General features: G+C 43.4%; 1 long non-coding RNA gene across 2 annotated transcripts in view; it reads right to left on the bottom strand.

Annotated features, from left to right (window-relative positions):
* Positions 1 to 464: 464 nt before the first annotated feature.
* Positions 465 to 12,940, bottom strand: part of LOC121274228 — a 120,187-nt gene continuing 107,711 nt past the window's right edge. For both annotated transcript variants that reach the window (XR_005942238.1, XR_005942237.1), the window contains exon 2: positions 465 to 1,383. This is a non-coding gene — a long non-coding RNA (uncharacterized LOC121274228). The remainder of the gene's footprint in view (positions 1,384 to 12,940) is intronic.

Genomic DNA, 12,940 nt, shown 5'->3' with positions numbered 1-12,940 from the left:
CCTGGATCCAGTCTTCAGCTGCTTCATCAATAACCTTCCCTCCAATCATAAGGTCAGTAGTGAGGATGATCACTGATGATTGCTCGATGCTCCATACCATTCTCAACTCCTCAGATAAATGATTCCCTTTAAATGAGTTAAAACGAATCCCTAACTCATAGCAGCCCTACAATTTGAGCAGCTGTTGAAAACAATAAATGGCAGGGTGTTTAGGGTCTTAAAGACAAAGAATAAATAAAACTGCAGGAAAGAGGGATTCCAGTTCCTTGGATCGGCTGGAGCTGAACATTTAGTAATATCTAATAGGCTGTTCGTCATGGAATGGGCAAAGTTGAGAGGAGGTTTGATAGAGACTCTTAAATCATGAGGCTTTTAAAGAGAGTAATTTGGAAGGAATTGATTCCATAGGATGTTCGATGAACAGGGGGCACAGGTTAAAGAAGATTGACAAACCAACCAGTAGTGACAGGTGAAGAAGCTTTTATTTTAACATCTTAACTAACTCAAGCTTTATTTGAATACATTCTATATAAATTTAAATGAGAATTTAACAAAGGCAATGCAAATTAGGTGTTTGTAGCACATTTACAAATCAAAAATGGCATCCCAGCCTTTGGGATACTCTGTTCGGAAGGTGATCAGTTTTGAATTGGAAATTCGTTCTGACCCTTTCATTGAAGTCCCGTTGTCAAAGGCATTCAAAGCACAATTCACTCCATCTAGTTGTCTCTGGTGTACCAACACTGCAGTCTTTTTGAAGATTCAATGTTGGAAAAGGAAACACTTGTAGATCATTGAAGATGTCTTATGTCTAATAAGCCAGATGCCTGGCTTATTTCCATGATCTTCCCAAGATTGATGATCAGATGAAAATTGAAAGTTGCAAGAAGCCTTATTTTCCAGTCATGCAAAGTGCTTGGCTCAGCTCCGTGGTGGGTCTCCGGTTCCTCAGCAGCACCATGTCTTGAAAACTTCCACCAGGAATCTTGGCTGCTGTAGCCGCTCCTTCCACACAGAAAGAAGGAGAAAGGTTAACCTCCAGTGATTTCACCACAATGGTTCTCAATGGGATAGCTTGTTCTGTGTTGAGAGTTCAACTCTGTGCTACCCTCCAGAGTAAGGAAATTCTTCTAGGAGAATAACCCTATTGGCGAAAGGGACAATCAGTGATACAGAGTGCAAACAGGCAAGGTTTACTGAATGACAAAAATTAATACTTAACATTCCACTGGTCGCAGCGTGACAGGATACAATGCCTTTTCAGGGGGGTCTCACAACTTCTAGGGTCTTCTCTTGGTTTCTGTGCCTTCTGCCGTTTTCTCATCTTGGTCCCTGAGACCAATCTGTTGACTCACGAAGTCTTGAAGATTCTGCCTCATCCAACTTCATTTTAACATACAAACAGAAACAGCTTTAGCGGCTTTAACACTTCTAATTTCCCAGTCTATCTATTTCACAGCCACTTGCTGAATGTTTTCTCTCTCTCTCTGTCTACAATTGCTGCTGAGTATTGAGGACACCTTCCACTTTCGCTTTCTCCTCTGGTCCTCATACTGAACGCTGGCACTGATCTAACAAAGGTGCCTTGGACTTCTTATTGGCAATTCCCAAACTTGTAATCACCACTCGGTTTCTTGCGGAAAACCCCACCCCTAAATGGCAATTGAATTAGTCACTTCCGGGTTACTTATGGCAACCCCTGAACATATATTTGGATTTCTTACAGCCAATCCCAAACCTTGCCCGTCGACTTGCACAACTAGTAACTCCCAATTCTGTCCCAGCAAGAGCCCCTTTCAGCAAGCCTCCTGAAACTAATGCTACCCCTTGGCAGATGCAAGAACTGCAGAGCTGCTCCCTTATTCACAGGCAGCTTTTGCAACATTCACCCCCAAGTCTGTGGACCTGTGTAAATGCAACTACTAACTTTTCCCAAATATTCTATGATTTGCAACTGCTGACCAATAGGAAGTGAGCTTATGGGTTCCCTACAATAACAACCTCAATTTACACCGTATAATGACAATTCCCGACCACTGGAAGAAGTATTTATGGCTTCCCTACAACAAACTAACTTACGCTTGTACCTGTATAAAACGCCTTTTGAAAGTGCATGTCCACCAATCAACAGCATTACCCTCATTGACCTTTTCCATTACCTGTTCAAAAAACTCCAGCAAGTTTGTTAAATGCGATTTCCCCTTTAGAAATCCATGCTGGCTCTTCCTAATCAGCCCATGCTTTTTCCACATGACTACTAATTCTGTCCCGAATAATTGTTCCTAGAATCTTGCCCACCACCGAAGTTAAACTGACTGGTCTGTAGTTGCTGGGCTTATCCTTACAACCTTTTTTGAACAAGGGCGTAATGTTTTCAATTCTCCAGTTCTCTGACACCACCCCTGAGTCTAGGGAAGACTGGAAAATTATTGCCAGTGCCCCTGTAATTTCTACTCTCGCTTCCTTCAATATCTTTGGATGCATCTCATCCAGTCCCAGTGCCTTGTCAACTTTAAGTACTGATAGTCTATTCAACACTTCCTCCTTCTCGATTTTGAACGCTTCTAGTGACAGAATTGCCTCATCTGTCACCATGGCCTTGGTAGCATCTACCTCCTTGGTAAAGACAGATGCAAAGTATTCATTTAACACCTCAGCCAAGGCTCATTTGTCCACCCTTTTAGGTCTCTAATCGGCCCTACTCCTTTTATCATTTTTTACTATTCATATGCCAATATAAAACTTTGTGATTCCCCTTTATGTTGACTGCCAATCTTTTCTCAAAGCCCCTCTTCATTTCTCTAATATGCTTCTTCACCTCCCCTCCGAACCTTCACCTCCCCTCCGAACCTTCACCTCCCCTCTGAACCTTCTCTTTGTTCTCAATTGTATTTTCTACCTGACACCTGTCATAAGTGCACTTTTCCTTCTTTATCTTAATTTCAATCTCATTTTTCATCCAGGGAGCTCTGTACTTGTTTGCCCCACCTTTCCCTTTCAATGAAATATACCTTGACTGTGCCCAAACCAATTCTTTTTTGAAGGTAACCAATTGTTCAGCTGCAGGTTTCCTGCCAATCATTCATTCCAGTCTATCCGGCCCAGCTCCGTTCTTGCCCCCTCAAAGTCAGCTCTCGTCCAGTTAATTATTCTTCTTCTGGGTTGCCTATCATCCTTTCCTATCATCATACTCAAAAGTACAATACAATGATCACTCTCTCCTAAATGTTCCTCACTGACATTTGATCTATTTAGTCAGCCTCATTTCCAAGAACCAGGTCCAACTGTGTGTCTTTTCTTTTTAGATTGGACATATACTTCTGTAAATTTTTTCGGAACACAGTCTAGGAACTTTTGCCCCTCTCTGCCCTTTAAATTGCCACTGCCCCAGTCTACATTCAGGTAAAGTCACCCATTATAACTACTTTATAATGCCTGCATCTCTTTGCAATTTCTCTGCCCATTTGTTCTTCTATGTCCTTCTCACTAGTTGGCAGTCTATAGACTACACTGGGCAATGCAATTGCACCCTTTTCGTTCCTTAGCTCTAGCCAAATTGATTCTGCTTTTGAACCCTCTGAAACATCCTCTTTCTCCATCAATTCAATGCTCCCCTTAACCAATTTAAATCAGAGATGAGGAGGAAATACTTTTCTCAAAGGGTCGCGAATGTGTGGAATTCACCACCTTAGTGGATGCTGGGACGCTGAATAAATTTAAGGAGGAGACAGATAGATTTTTAATTAGTAATGGATTGAAAGGTGATGGGGAGAGGGTGGGGAATTGGAGTTGAGGCTGAAATGAGATAAGCCATGATTGTAATGAATGGCGGTGCAGGCTCGAGTGGCTGAATTGCCTACTCCTGCTCCCAGTTCTTACATTTTTATGTTCTTATACTGCCACCCCTCCTCCTTTCCTTCCTTTCCTATCTCTTCTGAACACCCTGTACCCAGAATATTTAACACCCAGTCCTGTCCTTCCTTGAGCCAGGTCTCTGTTATCGCCACAATATCATATTTCCACATGGCAATCTGCAACTGTAACTCCCCAATCTTATTTACTATACTCCGTGCATTTACATACATGCCTAATGACCCTGATTTAGATGTTGTTACTTTCTCCCTCACTGCGGCTTCACCTATTAACTTGCTATTCTTTATATTAGTGCTATTTGTCCCGTCCTGGTATTCCTCTCTAATATTTTTTCTTGCTTCCTGCACCCCTGCTGAGTTCGTTTAAAACCCTCCCAACAGCACTAGCAAAATGCCCCGCATGTAACTCAGTCCCAGCTCTGTTCAGGTGTTATGGCACAGCTGATGGTAAATACTGAGTTGTTCAAATCCCTAAAACAACTGCCACAACTTGTTTTGCAGTTTGGATAAATTTCGAGCTGCATTCATTGACTTCGGCAGTAATAAGACCACCAAGTCTTATAGGTTTTTATAAAACTAAATTAAACATTTATTATTAAGATAAATGATTTTAAATACAAACATAGATCTTCAAATTACTACTATGATAACTTCTAACTCCCCTAGTTAATCTAACTCACAGCTACACTCTCATTGAGGCAACATTAAGACACATAGATTTTAAATGACCCAGGCAAATAAACACCATACCCTGAACAAGTCGAATTCAAAGCGAGTTCTCTTAACTTCAGTCCCTGGAGGCAGCAGTTTGGTATATACAGGCTGCAGAATTTTCACACTTGTTGGATCTTAAGCTGCCTCTCTTACAGTCTTCTCTCCTTTATACATATTATCCTCTTTGAAAGCAAATTCCCATTGTTTCACTATATCTTTTGAACTTTACCTCTCTACTAATAAAAAATCTCTCCTGGTCCCAATTCGACCGGTAATCTTTGGGAAAAATAAATAAGCACTTTTCTTACTACTTCTGCTAGCTAGGTATACGTTATAGCCCCTCCTTTTAATTCCAGCCACTATAGTTTGTTTAAACTTCCCATGTTTATCTAATTAATATTTCAGACCTAACTTCTCTTCTTACATCAAAACGCCCAGACAAGCTATCTCTAATTCAATTAAGTCTCTCTCTCTCTCTCTCTCACACACACACACATATAGACACATGCATTGACACATCCCACTCTTACTCTATTTTACAATAAATTCCAATGACATTATGGAAATTATTATATCTTCCTGACACAGGTGCAAGCTTGTACAGGTGCCACCTCCCACAGAGGCAGTCCCAGTGTCCCAGGAACCTAAAGCCCTCCCTCCTGCACCACCTTTCCAGCCACAAATTTGTATGCCTTATCCTCTTATTTCTGTATTTACAGCCACAGGGTACTGGGAGGAATCTGGAGATTAGTACACTTGAGGTCCTGCTTGCTGATTGTCTACCTAGCTCCCTAAATTCTGACTGTAGGACCGTGCCCCCTTCCTACCTAACTCATTGGTACCATTGTGGACCATGACCACTGGCTAATCACCCTCCTCCAGAAGAATGTTCTGCAGCCACTCTGTGACACCCTTGATCCTGGCATCAGGGAGGCAACATACCATCCTGGAGTCACGTCTACAGCCACAGAAATGCCTCTCTGTTCCCTTAACCAATGAATCCCCTATCACTATTGCTCTTCCTTTCTTCTTACCCCTCCTCTACAGCACCAGCTCTTGGTGCCACAAACCTGGCTCTGACTGCACTCCTCTGAAGAACCAGCGCCCTCACAAGCTTCCAAAATGGAAAATCAATTTGTGAGCGGAGCCCCAGGGACTCCTACACTATCTGCCTACTTCTCTTGGACAGCTTGGTGGTCACCCATGCCTTCTCTGTCTCCAGATTCCTCAGCTGTGGTGTGACCACCTCTCTGAATGTGCTATCCATGTAGCTCTCAGCCTCACGGCTGCACCAGAGTGACTCCAGCCACCGCTCAAGCTCTGAAACTCAGAGGTCAAGTTTCTGCAGCTGGCAGCACTTTCTGCACATGCGATGTTAATCCAAGGTCTGGAAATTGACTTTGTGCTTGTCAGGAAGATATAATAATTGTCATAATATTATTGCAATTAATTGTAGAGTAATAATGGGGTCTGTGTCTATGTCTGTGCTTCTGCGCGTGTGTGTGTGTGTATGTATGTGACTTCATTGAATTAAAGGCAGCTGCTCTGAAGGCTTTGATGTGTTAGAAGATAAGCTAGGTTTGAAATGTTAAGTCGGCAAACATAGGTGTAAAGGGAACCTTTGCATTTTAAATAACACAGACTAGCCTGAATTCAAAAGAAGGGGTGAAAAGTTTCACCAAGCCAGGAGCAGTTTCTGATGAAGAGTCATTGAGACTTGGAAGGTTGAAGATGCTGTCAGACCTGTTGAGTTTTTCCAGATATTTTTGTTTTTGTTTCAGGGTTCCAGAATCTGCAGTATTTTACTTTTATCTTAATAAACAGTGTGTTTATTTTTCCCAAACATTACTGGTAAAATTGGTACTTCGATGGATTTTATTATTAGAGGTAAAAGTCCAAAGACATAGTGAAACGATTGGAATTTGCATTCAAAGGGGAAAATATGTATAAAGAGGTGAAGGCTGTGTGTAAGGGAAGGCAATCTGAGATCTAAATCAAGTGTGAAAAACCTCTAGCATCTACACTTCAAGCTGTTGTCTACATAGAACTGAAGTTAAGAAAACTCACTTTGAATTGGATCGCTCAGGGTATCATGTTTCTTTGCCTGGGTCTTTTAAAGTCTAGGTGTCTTACTGTTGCCTCAACGAAAGTATAACTGGGAGTTAGATTAACTATGGGATTTAGAAGCTATCATAGTAGTAATTTGTAGATCTATGTGTGTACTTAAAATAATTTCTTCTATCAATAAAGGTTTAATTTAGTTTTGTATGAAACCTAAAAGACTCGGTGGTCTTATTACTACTGAATTCAAGGCACTCATCTCAAAACTTACACAAATTACAAAACCGTTGTGGCAGTTGTTCCAAGTTTCCCTTTAGGATTTGAGCAGCTCAGCATTTACCATTGGCTGTGCCAGAACATGTTCCAGGCTGATAACGTCGCAGTCATTATAGGTTCAAAGGGGTTAAGGATCTGTTGCTTGGGAGGTCATTGGCTCCGTAGACTCTGACCCTGCTGGCAGGCCTGGCTTATCAAACACATAATGGCTGTCGTGTTTGAATTTGGCCTCTGCGGTCCCAGGTGGTCTGTTAGTAACTCCTCGAAACATATCAGCTGTGACATTTCCGAGACAGTGAAGTTGCTACTTCCTAATTTTAAACACATATCCTCCTGGTCATTTTTATAAAAAGTGTTCGGTCCTGTTCCATCACTCAACATTTTCTGGTTTTATATCAGATTTCCAGCGCTGGAAGTATTTAGCATTTGTGTCACTTTTTATTGTTTCTGTTCTTTAAATCTTGAGTCACCTGAAGCCAGTGTCTTCATTCCTGTCACAAACTCCACTCTCTAATCACTAGCAACTCTCACCCCGCTGGACCCCTCGCCACTAGCTAATGTCTGACACTGCAGCAGAATGTTTTCAACCTCGATGGCTCCTTTGACCATGAGCTAAGGTCCAATCCCATATCTTCTCCCTCACCAATCCTGCCCCCTGAAACCTCCTTAATAATGTCTTCTGCCTCAGCTTATCTGCTGCATAAACCCTCATCCGTGCCTTTGTTAAATCTGGAATGATCTATGCCAATGCTATCCTGGCCATTTCCACAGTCACAAACATCCAAAAACCATAGCTCATCTAACAATCTGCTCCCTGTCTCCTAACCTATACCAAATCACATTCACCCATCATTTCTGCGCTTACTGAACTGTGTTGTTCCCAGTCTAGCAGCGTTCCAATTTTAATATTCTTGTGTTTACATCCTCCCTTGGCTTCATTCCCCCAATTTCAACCAATCCATCATCCCTGCAAATCTTTGTCCAATTCAATTTTCAAATTATTGATGGGAGAAGTGGTTTCCCATTGTATTCCTACCTGGCTGTGATTTTCACCTGAACCACATCATTAGTGCAGGTACTAAAGAAACCTCGATCCATAAAATGTTGCGAGTCACACTGTCAACCAATCTGGCATGGTCTGCTCAGAACTCCCTGTTGGACAGGTCACCAGCCTGGGGCACATGGTGTGGAGGATGGTGGTGACATAGTGGAATTGTCACTGGACTAGAGACCTACAGTAATGCTTTGGGGACCTGGGTTCGAGTCCCACCACAGCAGATGGTGAAAGTTTAGTTCCAGATTTTTTAGGCTTTGAATTCAATAATGATGACAATAAGGCTAATCACGTTTATACCTGGTCTGGCCTACATGTGACTTTTAAATGCCCTCTGAAATGGCCTAGCAAGAGCAATTAGGGATAGGTAATAAATGCTGGCCTAGCCAGCGATGCCCCCATCCCATGAACAAATAAATAAAAAAGGTCTGAATGTGAATAAGCAGTTCTGTTAGCATCGACAAACATCTTTAAATCTTGGTCTGTGTCTATTCACCAAATGCCTGTATTCGTCAATCTCAGTTGAACGTGAATTCAACAGCACAAGTCAACCCCTTCCAGCATTATTTTAAAGGGATTGGCATTGAACTTGCAGATGAGCGACATTTCAATAGCAAAAGTAGGTCAAAGGTTACTGGAGGCGGTGTGGGTGTTTTTACTGCAGGTTGTGTGGTGATCTGCTGCATACATTCAGGAAGACCAGAGGAGTTGGTGACACAGCTCTCTCTGGGTATGGGGATTGTAGTCACAGTGCATCTGGGTCTGCAACATGACCAACAAATGGAGCAGAGCCTGCAGATACTTCTGGGAAGTTTTGCAAAGATGGAAGAGGTAGTGGGAGGGTTGGGGCGGGGGGTGGATCTGGAGTACCTACCCCTGGTTTCCAAAGGGCAATTTCCATACCTATACCTTATCAACGAACCGAACATTATTGATTCACCAAGAGGTGTTCACAAAGCTGTGCCACCTTTTTCGGTGTGAACGTTAAAAATTATCTTATTTTTCAAATTCCTCCTTGGCCTTTCCTGTCCCTCTCTCCATAATCTCCTCCAGGTCCTGGAACCTTCTGAGACATCTGCTCTCCTCTAACTCTGACCTCTTTAGCAATGGCAGTTTGAATCAGTCCACCATTGGTTTCTCAGCTTTCAGATTCCTGGGCCCCAAGTTCTCATCACACCTCCACGTCTCCAGTTTGCTTTCCTCCGTTTTGACATTCCTTAAACACAAAACCCTTTGACCAAACCTTTGGTTAACTCATCGAGGATTGTGTAATGTGGCTGGATCTCCTATTTTGTTTGATATTGCTCTGGTGAAACAAAACATCTCGAGTTATTACATGAAAGCTGTAGTATGGTGTAAATTCGGGACAATCAGCCCAAGTTGTTGACTGGCAGTTCCTGGTGGAACCATCCTCTGGAGCCCATTCAGGAGGAGTGCAACTTTTGGATATGAGCAGATGCGGGCTGCACAGATGATGCAGTCTCATTGCAGCTCTCAGTAGAGGAAACCTTCTCAGCTTTCACTGTTATTGTTGCTGAAATATTCAGCAGCTCTGGAAGTAATAGTGGAGAGAGGGATAAAGCTGATGGCCTGTATTTGAAGCCCCCGTACTGGTGAAAGCTGAGAAGGTTTCCCCTACTGAGAGCTGCAATGAGACTGCATCATCTGTGCAGCCCACGTCTGCTCATATCCAAAAGTTGCACTCCTCCTGAATGGGCTCCAGAGGATGGTTCCACCAGGAACTGCCAGTCAACAACTTGGGCTGATTGTCCCGAATTTACTCCATTTTTCTTTTTTCACATTGCTTCATTAAGAAATACTTTTAGCATTTGCAGAGGGTGATCTCTAAACAACCAAGTGCATGAAAACACTTCTGTCTCCCTGGGCTCCCTCCAGCACTCCCAGTGCCTTTCCCCCTCTCACACTATCCACTCCCCTCCTCACTGGCATCTGGCATCTCTCCCACCCACAATTCCTTTCCCCTACCAGTTCCCCTCCAAACCCTGTCTCCCATCCCACCCTGCAGCACTCCCATCCCTCTAGTATGGGCTCCTGCCCCCCACAGCACAACCGGCTTCTCATCCCAGATTCCTCTCTTCCCTCCCAGCTCTTCTCCCAACATCCCAAGCTCCTCACATGCCCACTGCTTCTCTCGCTCAGGCTTCACTCTGCACCACCCCAGCTCTTCTCCTACACCCGACCCCTGTCTCCCAAGGTTTCTCTCCCCCATCACTTCCCACTCTGTGGAGGACACAGGCCAGTGTAGGGGGGAAGGGGCTCGGTGGGACATGCATGCCAAGTTTGAGCTGTAATTAAAAATTCATCAAACAACAATTGATAAAGTCGTGGAACTGAAGGTAGATCTACAGAAACATGCCTTGATTTTTAAGGGACTAGTGAGGTTATGCCCCCCACCCGTCACTACCCCACACCCACCCCCACTCCTCCCCCACAACCCTCTCCCGCCCCTCACCCCCACCTTCTCCCCTCCACCCACTCCTTGCTGCAGCCATCAGTCAGCAGTGAATTCCTCTGGACCAAGGTTTCAGGTCAGTGACACTTCATCAGAACTGAGAGTGTTTAGTGATTTTGTACCAGACAGGGAAAGGAGGGAGGGGAGAACTATGATAAGCAATGAGTTCAACAATTTCAGGATGGTCCTGATTGTCAATTAATCTCCAACCTTCCACTCTGTCAGATAACTCCCTGTTTAGTATTTCAGCTACAATCATTTCTATACATGACTGGGTATTAATTGAGATTTTCAAAAATCTTATTGTAACCAACCAAACTGCTCAAAGCCTGATTTATAATTTCCAAAAATGTTTAAGACCTTTAAGTGTTTGCATGTTCCACATTGCCTGTCGCCACAACTTGGGGTAGCTTGAGTTCTCGCTCAGCTCCTGAGCAACAAATCTGAAACGGGTGCTCTGAATAGCGAACCACACAGCCGAGGATCCCAAGAATTATTACCAGCTGTTGGGCTGCAACCAACTGCCCAAGGGGAGAAAGATCAGTGCTGGCGGTTGCATTCTCTATTCAGATCACAGCACTGAACTGGATCAAAGCCTCTTAATGATTTTTATACTTTAATATATTTTTCATGCAATTATTTTATATTTATTTTATATAAAGTTCTTGCACATCTCTGTGATTTCCCTGTAGATTTGTTCATCTCCCTCCCTCCCTCTCTCTCTCCCTCACTGTTTGCAGGGTTATAGAAAACCTCCAGTAGAGTGATCATACCCTTTTTGTTTCTCAACTCTAACCAGCTGGATTCGATCCCCCTCAAGGACATCCCCTCTTTACAACACTATAATGTCTTGCTTAAGCAGTACTGCAACCCCCCTTCTTCCTTTTCTGAATACATTGTGACCATGAATATTAAGTGCCCATTTTTAAGCCACATTTCCATTATCACCTTATCATCGTCACACACAGCTATTTGTGTTTGTAGCTCACCGATCCATGCTTTGTACATTGTACTTGCATGCATTGTAATGTAATCCTGCCCTTGCACTCCTCTTAGTCCACTCCTATCTAATATGGCACTACTTCCTTCCTTCTTTAGTACTGTCCAACACCCTCACTTTATGTGCCTTAGTTCCATTGTCTACCTCTATATGATACCCATTCCCCTGCCAATTTAGTTTAAACCCTCTTCAACCATAATAATCAGCCTATCCATGAGGACATTGTCTCAGTCCTTGCTATTACAGAGACTTGATTGGAGGATGGACAGGATTGGCAGATAAACGTTCCAGGATTTAGATGTTGCAGGCAGGATAGAGAGGGATGTTGAAGAGGTGGGGGAGTTGCACTGCTGGTTAAGGGGAATATCACAGCTGCACGACAGGAGGACACCTCGGTGGGCTCATGCAGCGAGGCAATATGGGTAGAGCTCCGGAATAGGAAGGGAGCAGTCACAATGTTGGGGGTTTACTATAGGCCTCCCAACTGCTGGCGGGAGATTGAGGAACAGTTACGTAGGCAGATTTTGGAAAGATGTAAAAGCAATAGGGTTGTTGTGGTGGGTGATTTTAACTTTCTCTATATTGACTGGGAATCACTTAGTGCTAGGGGTTTGGATGGTGCAGAATTTGTAAGGTGCATCCAGGAGGGCTTCCTGAGACAATATGTAGACAGTCCAACTAGGGAAGGGGCAATATTGGACCTGGTATTAGGGAATGAACCCAGCCAGGTGGTCGAAGTTTCAGTAGGGGAGCATTTTGGGAAAAGTGACCATAATTCAGTAAGTTTCAAGGTACTGGTGGATAAGGATAACAGGAGTCCTCGGATTAAGGTGCTTAATTGGGAGAAGGCTAATTATAACAATATTAGGCAGGAACTGAGGAATCTAGACTGGAGGCGGATGTTTGAGGGCAAATCAACAACTGACATGTGGGGGGCTTTCAAACGGCAGTTGATAAGAATTCAGGACCGGCATCTTCCTTCTAGGATAAAGGATAAGTATGGCAAGTTTCAGGAACCTTGGATAACAAAGGATATTGTGAGATTAGTCAAAAAGGAAAGGGAAGCATTTGTAAGGGCTAGAAGGCTGGGAACAGATGAAGCCCGTGGAGAATATAAAGAAAGTAGGAAGAAACTTAAGCAAGGAGTCAGGAGGGCTAAAAGGGGTCATGAAAAGTTAATGGCGACCAGGATTAAGGAAAATCCCAAGGCCTTTTATGCATATGTAAAGGGCAAGAGGGTAGCCAGGGAAAGGATAGGCCCACTCAGGGACAGAGGTGAGAATCTGTGTGTGGAGCCAGAAGAAATGGGAGAGATACTAAATGAATACTTCTCATCAGTATTCACCAAAGAGAAGGACTTAGCGGTCGATTTGTCTAGGGAAGAGTGTGTAGATAGCCTGGATCATGTTGAGATCAAAAAGAGGAGGTGTTAGGCGTCTTGAAGAATATTAAGGTGGATAAGTCCCCAGGGCCAGATGGGATCTACCCCA

Source organism: Carcharodon carcharias (assembly GCF_017639515.1).
Source record: "Carcharodon carcharias isolate sCarCar2 chromosome 35 unlocalized genomic scaffold, sCarCar2.pri SUPER_35_unloc_3, whole genome shotgun sequence".
Lineage (NCBI taxonomy): Eukaryota > Metazoa > Chordata > Chondrichthyes > Lamniformes > Lamnidae > Carcharodon > Carcharodon carcharias.
Note: the sequence above shows the minus strand (reverse complement) of the source record. Positions and strands in the feature narration are given on the sequence as shown.